We start from the raw sequence: 13096 nt of genomic DNA on the forward strand, positions 1-13096 counted from the left end.
AGGAATGGGGTCCATTCCAATCAAGTTATGTAAAAAACCTAAGCATTTGGAGAAATTGAAAAAGGACTATTTAAGACAATGTTTCTGAGGGATATAAGAAGTACAACTGTGAAAGAGAAATACATCAAATACATCCACGGTCTACATGCTAAACTTTAATGTCTCATGTGGGAGGTTATTGGACTTCTCTTTTGGCACCCTTCAGCTCATCACTTATACAGCATAGAAACTCAATGAACATTTCTTAAATATGATACAGTTAGTCTCAGCATCCTTAAAAACACAAACATCTCTAGCCCCCCCAATAATAAGCTATTATTAATTCTCAATCCCAGATCAAGCAGTATTATAATAAAGATGCTATGCGATTTACAAACTTGTTTTTAGAGTGCTAAGCTGATGAAATAAATAGTGGGGACATGAAAGCTGGTGTAGAGAATGGAAGGGCTGGTGTCTGAGGACAGACTTAGAGTGGTGGATGGAAAGTGTGGCTACATAAATATAGATTTATCTGAAGGTGGAGCAGTATTATTGGTAGATAGATGGAAAGTGGGGCTACAGAAGTATATATTTATGTAAGGGTGGAGCAGCATGATTGCTAGACAGATGGAAGCGGTGGCTATAGAAGTAAATGTTAAGTATAGGGTAGGGCACTGTGGATGGCAGTAGGACAAGATTGAAAAGGGTGCTATCCATTACCATTCATTACTGTGAGGTAGATGTAAATACCACTTCTCATAACAGTGTTCAGTAGTTTAACTAGATTGTATTAACCATGAGGATACTTGATAAGGGCTTATTTACTTTTCTTTTCTTTTATTTACATTTTAGTCACTAAGGTACAGCGCTGATCACAGAATGACCAACTACAGGCTAGGGATAAGCAGTTTAAAGGATTTATTCCTAAAAAATGCTACCTCCTCCCCAGCAAGGCTTGGCTAAACATACACAATGCATAGTGATAGGGAACACACATTTTACAAGGTAGATGTATAGGCTTATTACATATTAGTCTTAGGTAGGGCTTTGCTATACCTAAAGGCTAATGGCAAGGCACTCTACTCATTAGCAACTGTGTTTAGTCCACCTAAGGGAACTTGCACCTTTACTTTTTTAGGTGTGAATAACAATGACCACAGCCAATTTTAATAAATAAGGGGTTTCATCCAAGACTGTAGGCATCTGAATGTTAACAAATTTCTGTAACTCTGTAAGTTCACCTTAGATTCCAGCCAAGCAACTATACGTTTAAACAGATCTTTCAAATGGTTATCAAAATGAGTGTGTGCACATTGAAATGCTCTTTGTAATATAGGCTAAAAAGAGAGAAGGAAATTCTATAAAAGCTCAGTTGCTAAGCAGTCCCACTGACTTACAAGCCAGTTGAATATTCTGCAAGTCATATATACTCTCAAGTCCATTTGAGTGTTACAGATGGCCTCTACTGCCTCTACTGCCTCTCGTTCCTCTCTCCTAGTCTTATTCCATCTGTTTCTTATACTCTTCTAATCATCTTTGAATTGCTCTTAAGATTTACACTGTTCCAGTGCCTAAGTCAGTATTTCAGGGTCCAATTGCACTCTTTGTAGTAGTATTTCCTTAAGCCTACCTTGAACCATGGTCCATCCAGCTACCATCTTGGCCTCCCCTTCCCCCTTTGGCCTTCATTTTTAATTCCACCCCTTTCAGCTCATATCCTTATTCTCATCTGTCTTTTAATGAGCAGACACTCACTTACCTAAATTTGTCCTCATACACCAGCCCTCTCTTTTAAGAGCACATGCCCACTTATCCAAGTCTGTCCTCATATGCCAGCCCTGTCTTTTAATGAGCACATGCCCACTTATTTAAATCTTCCCTCATATGCCAGTCCTCTCTTTTAATGAACACATGCCCACTTATCTAAGTCTGTCCTCATACACCAGCCCTTCCATTCTCTACACCAGCTAGGTACCTATGTACCACATGATGTCTGTAATCCTAATGTGCCTTCTTCCTCTTTGCCTTCCAGAACTGTACACAGTACTCCAGATGTCAACATGCCAGTTTCCTCTACAAAGGAACAACTCTGGAATTCACACTTGAGTAGCATGTTAAAGCATAAATGTGATAATTACCCCCATCTCCTGTTTATCTTCTGTAGTGTTTGGCTAATCTCAGTAGTGCTATGTATTTCTGATGGTTCCCCTTTCTACAAAGTTCACAGCCATGAATATTTTATGATGAACTCCACCTTAAACGTACTTGCCTACTGTCCAAGTTCTCTGAACACTATCCCATCTGAGGCAACTGCACCAATCTTTATATTATCAGTATACATGAAGATCTGGCTCTCCAACTCATTGTGGCATCTGACATATATAATGACCAGGGTTGGTATAATGGTTAAGGTGTTTGCCTCATAAACACAAGATACAGGGTATTCATTCTCACCTTTACAAGGAAAGCTGGCTAGGCTTAAAATGGCCGCCAGGAGCAGCTAGATGAGTAATTATTTATGAACCTATGGAGCACTGACAAAACTGTGGTGGAAAGGGAAAGTATTAAAAACTGGAGACAGTAAAGTGTTTGGAGAAAATGATTATTCACTGTACACAAGGCAGTAGAGAAGCAAATTTATCCCAGCAATCAGGGAATGTCAAGAGATGTGTGAGATTCAAGCTGTTGTATCCAGCTGTATTCAGACTATTTTTGGGAGGTTGGGGGTTGGTATGGTGGTTAAGGTGCTGACCTCATAAGCACAAAATATAAGACTTCATTCTCACCTTTGAAAAGGAGGTTTGTAATGCTTAAAATTGCTCACAAGGGCAGCTAGCCTAGTACTTACCTATAAACCTATAAACAGGACTAATCCTACCACTGAATTGATTATTTACTGATTACAGCTCCCGTTTAATAACTGCCTTCTGGTTTTGGTCAGTCAAACGGGTACCTTGTCATGTCATGCCGCCATTTTATGTGACATGCCACTGCTTCTTATTGTCAGGCTGATAGCTCTCTGTTATACCCCATCCTACCATTTTAGGAGCCATGCCATGCCATATCTTTTATCTTCTTTTCCATATTCTTATGCGGTATAAAGATCATCCTAAACTTCCAGCTCACATGCACCCGAAGCTTCACATGATGATCTAGAAAGAATTTTCTGAGTGCTGCTAAAGTTTTATTACCCCTAACAAACTTGGGTACTGAGCTTCAGGTTCTGAGCGCTAGACTAGAAGAGTCTCTGTCCTGTCTCCACTAGGTGCCTTAGCACATTGCACTATTTTTCCAGGCTGCCTGGATGTTTCAGTATTTCAGTATACTGAAACAACCGAGCAGCCTGGAAAATAATTATAAAATCTCATACAATCAATTTCATTTGCAACCTCTTTTGATGTTTATTGGTAATTTATCTTCTTTACATTGTTTGAAGTATTTTGCTAGTTTGCATTATTATTTTAGAGACAACAAACAGCAAATATTAAAAAAGTGGAAAAGGTTAGTCAAATTTATACAAAGTTCAAGTGTGGCCCTCTGATAGTGGTCTATTACTGAATCTTTCTAAAACTACAACAATATTATTCAGTGGTAGTTCCCTGCACCATCATAGAGCTTCACTCCTTTCTATCATTTCCAAGGACTGCATGCCTAGTTCCACTTTGTACAAAACTGAATATTTTTGACTTACGCTTTCCTAGCAGCTGTCATATGATACTCTCATAGCTATATCTACCAATAGTTAGGTGTTACTGCAAGGTGAAGCAACACCTTACCATGGCAGCGGTGCTCAGCATTTTGCATTTCATGCTCTTACCTCATTTACTATTTGCAGTGAGAACATGTGCAAGCCACAACCAGGTCTTTTACAGTATCTGTCTAGATCATGTAGAAGCAAGGTTCATTCCACAAGCATCTTCTCCATCTCACTAATGCTATAGCTTTCCCTGTAGTGCGCAAAGACTACAGAAATGTTAATTCCAAAGCTTGTTAATGTCACCTGTCAGGATGGCAATGTACCAGAATCAGCTCACATGGTAGTATTACTGTTAACCATATATATTTTTTTTTGGTCAGGTTATATCACAGCTCTCCAATCTCTTTCACTTGCTCTTGACCTTTAAACCTTGCCTTGTTGTAGGTGCTATAGTTTAATATATAGTCACATGACTCAGAGAAGAGCTTCTTGTTTATTTTTTTTTTAATATTTTTCTATTTCCCAAAATTTGTATGAGCTCAGAGGTTGTATGTATAGAAATGAAGGGTGCGGCAGCAGAAAGAGGCGCAGCATAAAAATTGTATTGTAGTCTGTTTGGGAGGTTTTGTACTACAATTTGTTGAGCTAATTTTTTCCAGTTTAGTGATTTCATTTATGACATGTTGCATCTTGACTAAATAATATACTATGTTTTATTATAGACCAGTTTAAACTAGTACTGGAAAGGACTACCAGGTGTTGTGGAGACAGTGCTTTTACCTTAACATCTTCATAAATATGAAACCTCTCACCAGCATATGTTAGGCATTTTTGTTACTCAGTTTTTAAAAATAATCCTTAAACCACACTTTCTGTGATTATGTAGGGAACTTTGTGCCTTGCACTTGAACCCTCTAATCCTACCCCTTCTATGCATGTATTTACCCATACTCTGGCTACATGAATATATCAGTGGAGGTTAATATACTGTAGGCTTTAAATATGATGCTACAATATTAAGAGAATCCGTTAACTGCCAGGTGACTATGTTTAAGATAACTGTAATGGATTTAAGAACTGTTTAATATTTACTGCTTATCTTTATATTGTACTCATAATTAATGCTGTTCTGTATATCGTTCGTTTATAGATATTTTCTGTGCATGTCACTGCTTGTGAAGGAGTTATGCCAAGTCACACTAACCCAATACTTTGCTGTTAATAAGTTAATAAATGCACAAATAAGTGAACAAATGGACAAAAACATAAATACAAGCAGAATAGTCAGAAGCATGTGAGCATTAGGAAACATAGGCTTTTAAATTATATTTCTGCATCTCTTCATGGATGCATTCAGCTACCAGAGTTTCTAATATACATGGTTATACAATAAAGAAGACTTACTGTGTTTAATTGGTAGATGGTATGCCTTCTGTGTAGAGGTTTTACTGTTACACATGTGTCATATTTCTACAAGTGTATCATTTCTACATTAAAGTGACAAAATATTTTTCCTAGTTAAATTCAGTCATTTGATATATTATTTATCTGTTAGACCACAGTGTCTCTAGAACCTGTAGCACAGTCTGTTGTAGCAGTTTTTTTCCTGTGGCAGACTGACCCCCCCCCAAGAATACATACAAGACAGAGTTTAAATAATCCACTAGGGGTGACATTTATTACCTTCATTTTAAAGATACAAATGTATCATGCAAATATATTCACAAATGGCAGTTGTTACTTTCATCGTAGAGTTTATATTTTAAGCTTATCACCAAATTTGAATTGAATTTGTGGATGTCACTCAATTTATTTTACAATGATCCACCTGATGATGTGATTTGCAGAACTGGTACACATCTACACATCCAATGTTTCATGAATAAAACATTCTTTGCAGTATCCATGTGTTTGTTTTGGTTTGCATTTTACTATTTCACACTGTGTTTTGAAGAATTTATCTCGCATCAAACAGCACTAAGTTTTTCCTAGTCTTTGAACATACAGTATCCTCAGGAAGGCTTCTCAATGTGTTTGCTGGTATTTCTCTCATTAGAAGTAGCTATCTAAAGAATTCTATGCCTCCATTCTTCTAGAAGGTCACAGAAAGACTTGCATCTGAGGGGGAAGGGATATAGCCAAATGGAACTCAGCAGTGCACTTCAAACACAATCCTTTTATCCGCACAGTAAATAAATCTAAAAAGGCACCTAGAAGAGTCATTCCACCTGTGAAACCTGACATTTAATAAATAACATTTTTAGGAATGTAATAGTTTTAAAGAAATATCAGTCCATGTTTTTGCAGACTTTAAGGCATTACTTAATTGTATTAATCCAACATAAGAGCAGTGTCCACTGCACTTTTCTGTGTGTGAGTGTGTATACATTTTATTTGTGTGTTTTTTGATATATGCCAGTACTTCACTTTACAATATTATGTCTTTACTTCTGTAAACTATTTTACATTATAAATCAATCAGATTTACCTGTATTTGTTTTAGAATTTGTCTTGACATGTTTTTAATTATACAAATTGCAATACGATACATATTCAAGGAAAGTAATAGGCCCAAAGGCTTTTTTAAGAGCTACAGTGGCACGTGTCACACAAGATTAGTCTGGCATTTAGCACAGAGTATTCGGGAGCTGTTAATGAGTTGCTTCCTGTGGTCCAGGGTTTAGTGTCAGCTTGACTTTATGGTTCAGGTCTTTTCCTCACAGATACAAGGAGCAGAGTTTGATTTTGATCTTTGGTTATTGACTAGGCTTGTAATATTCCTCAGACTGATAGCCTAATATTTACCTATGAACCTATATGTTGCACTTATAAGTAACATATGTAGGTGAGTTCATAGACTCATATGTTAGCGGTAAGCAGGCAGTTTGAACAACCATACGTAGCATAGCTATGCAGCCTAGAAAGTTGAAGTATAAGCTGTGCATTTACACACACACTCCTTCTTTATGAGAGATAAACATTAATCCTTGGGATAAATGCATAGGAGCTCATTCAGTCATCAAGACTTTAAGGAGGCTAATGTGTTATACCATTTAACATGCAAAGGAAGTTTGCTCCACAAGTTGGAAAACTTTTAGATAATGAACCTCTCCCCCCAGAAGCGCAATTTATGTTACAGTGTAAGATGACAGTTCTGGAATGTATCTTCCTAACTTTATCAATGCTTGTGAGGTGGAAAGGATCTGGTAAAACAGGATGTTTCATAAGTCAAAAAACAAGACAGAGATCTCCATGTAGGAGCCTCTATGGGACAAAAAAGTGAAAGACTTCTTAATCTATCCAGACAGCTAAGGGAGCCTATTCCTTTATTTTTGGTTAGAAAATGTTGAGCTATTTCAAGTTGGGATAAGTACTTGGTTATGATACATATTAATCAAAGCATTATAGTCAATGATCAGATGGATAAAAGAGGAATATAGGGGGACTAAGAACTTTTTAGAGCTTGAGGATATACCTTTGATAATTAACTTGGCAATGAAAAAAGATCTCTTTACGGTAACTGATAATTGATGATCAATGGATAATTTGTTGTCAATGAAAGAGCTTACATCTCTAAAGACTGTATGAGCCTTAGGCAATGTTCCTGTTATGTGGTAAAGACATATTTTGCATTAAGTCTAAGGCCATGGTCAAAACACCAGGTGCAGACCTTCTTGGAGAATGTAAGACTCTGTCAAGGAATCAATAATGGCATGCATTTTGTAGCATCTTTAAACTTGGTCAGTCACAAACCTCACTACCGTCACATCAGAAAAATGGAAGTACATACCAATGAGAAGAGAACCTGGCATGGAGCCCTGAGGGACCCCCCCCCCCACTAGCGATTAATTTATTAGACCAGAAGGTACTCCCAAACCTCACTCTGTGTGTATCATCAGAGTGCAATAAACAGGTTAATATTTAAGCTTCTTAGTTTATTAACAGTGCCTGTGTGTGAAATGTATTCATTGCTTTATCCATGTTGAGATAAGTATCAAGAACAGGATGACCCCCATCCATGGCCTCAGTCCCAGCTTCAAAAATGTTAACCAGATTAAGAAATGAAGATCTGGGCTTCACAAAACTGTATTGACTAGGACTGAGTGTTTATAAGTTGGCTGTTTTGCTGCTAATGACATTAACTAAGATCTGCCCCATGGTTTTACAGATAATACAAGGGAGGCTAAGTGGACCATAATTTCCAGGGTCAATTACAATACCACCCTTTTACAGAAGTAACACACCTACTGTTGTCTAGACTTCAGACACATACCCTGTGTACAGAATAAGATTAGAAAGCTTAAGAAGGGTTTTCAGCAATAGTATGCTTTGTGCTAACAACAAGTGGCCTGGTATATTGCTGTGCTCATTGAGCTGTTATTTTTAGTTTTGGTAATACCTTCTGGGATCTGATCGATAGTGATAATGGGAGGAGCAGTGTTAAAAGATTTAAAGGAGGGAACATTATTAGAGATGTGAAAGAAGTGAAAAGCTTGAGCTAAATTTGTGAGCCAGGACTTTTGGTATGGCTTCAGTATCCAAAATAGTAGCACTGTTCACTTCAAGTGTGAGGTAGTATTGGGCATTACTTCTGATCCTCCTAGCAGAGTTGAAAAAAGTCTTGTGATTATCCTTCAAAGAGATAGCCACCTTCAATTCATATTCAGCCTTGCTGTTACTAATAATGCTTTTTAAGATTCCTGCATACCTGCTTATACTACTCTTTGTAAATTATGGTGGAACATTTTATTCATAGAAATTGTACATCTTTTCTTCATGTTACAATTGGTTTATCTGAGAGTTCCACCATAGCGGTTTTCTTCTGAATTTTCCATTATGCTCATACACATAGTGTTATTTAACATGACAAACTGTACTATTGGAGTTGCATCCTGCTAATGTTTAAAGATAAAGAATACACCAGAGGCTGTTACCCAACAGCTGTATGCCCTAAATAACCACTGACATGGTAGCTGAACTCTTAAGGTTGTACTTGGTTGCTTCTAGAGAACAGCTGTCTCATAGATTCATAGGCAGTTACTAGTCATGTGATCAAGAAAACTACTGAAGAGGCTAGCCCAATATCCCAACTGTCTCGGGGCATCAGCTGGTTAAGAGACTTTCTCATATGGAGGCTGAAGGAATCAAATCCTGAGGAAGCAGCTCCTTAACAGCTCATAGTCTTCATTCTCTATGTCAAATTTCATACAACTCAGAGATAATTACATTAATCTTGCACCCTACAAATAGATCAATTATATATGACTTTTAATGAACATACTTTTAATGAACACGCTTTCAAGCTTCAGACAAAAATCTGCAGTTAATTTCTCTTTTCAGGTTAACTATACAGCCTTCGAGTATTATTTATACTTTTTATTGCTGTAGTGCTATAGCTTTTCTCCAGTCTTTGTAGGTAGTTTTCAGTATAAAAACAATCACTATTACTCATATGGTTTTACATTGACCTTGGTCCACTGTTCTGTGGTTTAACTATAAATTCACAAGTTAACAATAGTACAATGAAACATTTTTTACCATATTTTAATGTAAGAGGTTGGGTTATATTAGTACAAATGCCTTTTGGGATCCTTAGGCCCATGGAGGTGTCAGTGGTGCTAGGACAGGTGGTTGGAGATAACATTTGCAGAAGGCCTTCCTGTGCCAGCAGTCAGCACACTGAGGAAGGACAGGATCGATGGTATTACTGTCTGCAACAGTGAACAAGTTAGAAATGCTTAGGGCTGGTACAGGAATTGAATGGGTGTATCTGGAGGACAGGCCAACATTATGTTAGGGCCAGAATTTTTTTTAGTCTAGAAAGGACAGAAATGTTCAAGAGTGGGTTGAAAATGTGTATTGCCAGACTCACACCTTTAAGTTTAAATGGAAACTGAGAGGTGGTATGGAAGCAGAGAAGAAATGCAAGTTCTGTGGTTCCAGTTAGGATAAGAAACAGGGACATAACACAGTAATGGATTTGAAAGCTGAGAACTACTATTGCATTCAAAGGATATTCTAAAGAAGGATTTTTGTTGTCTGGATGAGAGAAAATGGCATGAAAGTTCAAGGTCTGTAAAAAATATGGCAAAATGAATCAAACGTGTTTTTTTCTGTAGTATAAAAACCCTCACTTGAATTAATACAGCTCTGCTCCTTGCATCACCCATCTAGTTGATATAGTCACCTCTGTGGGCATTGTACATCTGAGAAAACGGGCATTTTTTTTAAGTTCAGACATCCAGCTGTATTTTTCAGCCTGCTTGCATGTTTGTCCTGATTGCTTTCATTCCAACAATCTATTCCCATCTAAAGAAGGGGTGCATTATGGGTTTTGGTTAACTGTTCAAAACTTAAAAATACTGTCAGGTTTCAATAGTTATGTTCCCAGTTTTCCATATGGTCTTCTTAGATCCTATCTTACAAACCATAGTGGTTAAATATATATATTTAATACAATACAGATAGTGATGTTATGTAGTGAAAAAAAGGTGATATTTGGTGTGCAAACCCAATAAATAGGAACATAGGGGCAATACTAAGCAAGTAATCATGAAGTCCATAAGATGCCTAACCATATGTGACACCTTTAAGTAGACACATTTAAAGGTTCTTGTCACTTAATAGTGCTCAGCTCTCATAAATTGAGAAGGTCTATGAATGATAATCCTGGTGTAAATTTGTATCTACCAATCCAATCATCAAGATTTGCTTTAAAAGTCTGTTTTTTATCTTTATTAATGATAAAGCTGCTGACCTCCCCCTTAACTTAACCCTATATGCCAATGACATCTTATTGTTAGAATCAAGAAGGAACATCAAATCCCTTCAACAAAAACTGCAAATGAGTTTTACACAATTATGACACTGTACAAATACAAATATACTGTTAATCAACACTAAAATATCATGCTTATGGGCATTCAACAAAAACTTCCAAAGACAGCACAAATCAAAATTACAGACACAAAAGGCCACCAACTACAACTAGTTATGGAACAAAGATACCTAGGAATTATCTTAGACTCCACTCGAACACTAACCAAGCATACAGGCAATATTATAAACAAGGCACTACACCAACTAAAACTGTGCTTTAAGATATCTCTTTACCCACCTAGCTCAACTGTCCATAGCCAAAAACATACTAATCCCTAAATTAGAATACTGTCTGCAACTGTTTGCTCTCCCTCAAGTTCAAACACAAATAAAATATAAATAGCTATTAATAAATTCAGTCATTTTGCATTACTAGCCAAATAACGTACATATCATTGCAAATTGCTGCAGCATATTAACTTGCTACCAGTCACTGAAAAAGCTACTTTCTCTTTCAGCTCACAGATCACCAAACTTCTAAAAATGGACCACTGTCCCTCACTTATAACAAAATTGCAAATTAAACAGCCTACCTTACACTGAGAAATAGTCAAGAAGAATGATTAAGCAAGCAATAATTCCTGGCAGGGTGTGTATTCATTTATTTATTTTATTTATTTACATTTGTTTACTGGGAAATTCTGACTGGACGCAGGTCCTTTTTCATTGGATGCCCAGGGAGAAAAGCTCCACATCATGTACATGATAAATAGATATACAAAGCTGCAGCAATAGTAAACAACATTACAGGTTGTTGGCTTTAATATAATAACACGATATTGATTATCAGCAGTATATACAGTAAATGTTGCAAGTTAAGATAGTTTCTTATCATTTATAATATTAGTAGCAAAGTTGTCAGACAAGATTTTAAAGTATGCAAAGACAACTAGCTAATTCTGACTGTGGTTAGTAGTGGCAGTAGTATAGTTGGGTTGAGTCTAGGCGGGGGGGGGGTAAGGGGGGTGCTAGTCTGGATTAGAACAAGGACAAAGTCAATGCAAATTTACGTGGAATTTGAGTGTAGTCTTGAAAAGGCTGCTGGAAGGTAGAGTAGTTATAGAGGATGGAAGATTGTTCCAAAGTTTAGATATGGTATATGAAAATATGGCTTCCCCTGCTGTGTTTTTGGGTTTGATAACAGTGAGTTGATTTTTGTTGCTTGATCTTAGGGGCTTAGTGGAGTGATAGGGTTGGAGAAGGGTTTGAAGGGAAGGGATGTTAAGGGGGTGGTTAATAAGTTTATGAGCGAGGGTGAGTTGATTAAAGTGAATGAGTTGTGGGAGTTCTAGCCAGTTTAGTTCTTTAAGGGAGATACAATGATGGCTGTGGTAGGAGGTTCCAGTGGCAAATTTAGCAATTTTGTTGTGACAAGCATCCAGTTTGTGTAGGTCTGTCTGTCTAAGGTAAGTATGGGGGATGCATAGAGTACGGTGGAGGTTAGCTGGGAATTGGCTATGGAGATTCTAGCCCCCTTGGTTAGGAATCGGATGTGTAATTAATTCCTGCCCAGGGGTGTTGTGAGGCCTAATGTCACAGGCAGAGGGCCTCCACACCACTGAAAGGGCATTAATTACACATTAACACACACCCTGGATGGCATTACTGTGCTTTGAGAATGGGCTCTCTGTAAAATTGTTGTGTTTTACTTACTTATGTATTTTTAAGTACTATTTTTTTTAATATATTTTTGATGTAAAATCGTTCCTCTGCCTAATGTTTCATACTTGCTGTAGTATATGTTCATGGTGTTGGAGGAAGCATTTTACATACAAAATATATTAAAAAAAATAAAATAGTACTTATAAAATACATAGGTAAGTATAAAAACAACAATTGTACAGAGAGCCCATTCTCTAAGCACTGGCAGAGATCATTCTCACTTCACTCTCTCTCACACATGCTAACAGGGGATTGTTGGATAGCTTTCGCACTTCACTCACTCTCTCTTTGTCTCACACACACACACACACACACACACACACACACACACACACACACACACACACACACACACACACACACACACACATTTCTGCTTCACTCGATTGATTGCTCTCTCTCTCTTACTCCCATACACACATACACTCTCACACACATGCTTTATTTTCATTTTTTTCTTTTTTTGTTGTTTTACACTCGCTAAACAGCAAAAGCATCGCTTAGCAAATGTAAAATAATGGCTCGCTTGCTCGCACTTTCACTGACATGCATGCATACACTCACACACAGACATAAACACACACACACACACACACACACACACACACACACACACACACACACACACACACACACACACACATTTCTATTTCACTCAATCGATCGCTGTCTCTCTCTCATACATGCATACACTCTCACAGACATGCTTTTCTTTTTTTTTTTTTTTACACATGCTAAACAGCAAAAGTGTTGCTTAGAGACTGTAAAATAATGGCTCGCTCGCTCTCACTTTCACTGACGTGCACACACACACACACACACACACACACACACACACACACACACACACACACACACACACACACACACACACACACA

Source organism: Protopterus annectens, chromosome 6.part0 (assembly GCF_019279795.1).
Source record: "Protopterus annectens isolate FY-2018-M chromosome 6.part0, PAN1.0, whole genome shotgun sequence".
NCBI classification, from domain to species: Eukaryota; Metazoa; Chordata; order Ceratodontiformes; family Protopteridae; genus Protopterus; species Protopterus annectens.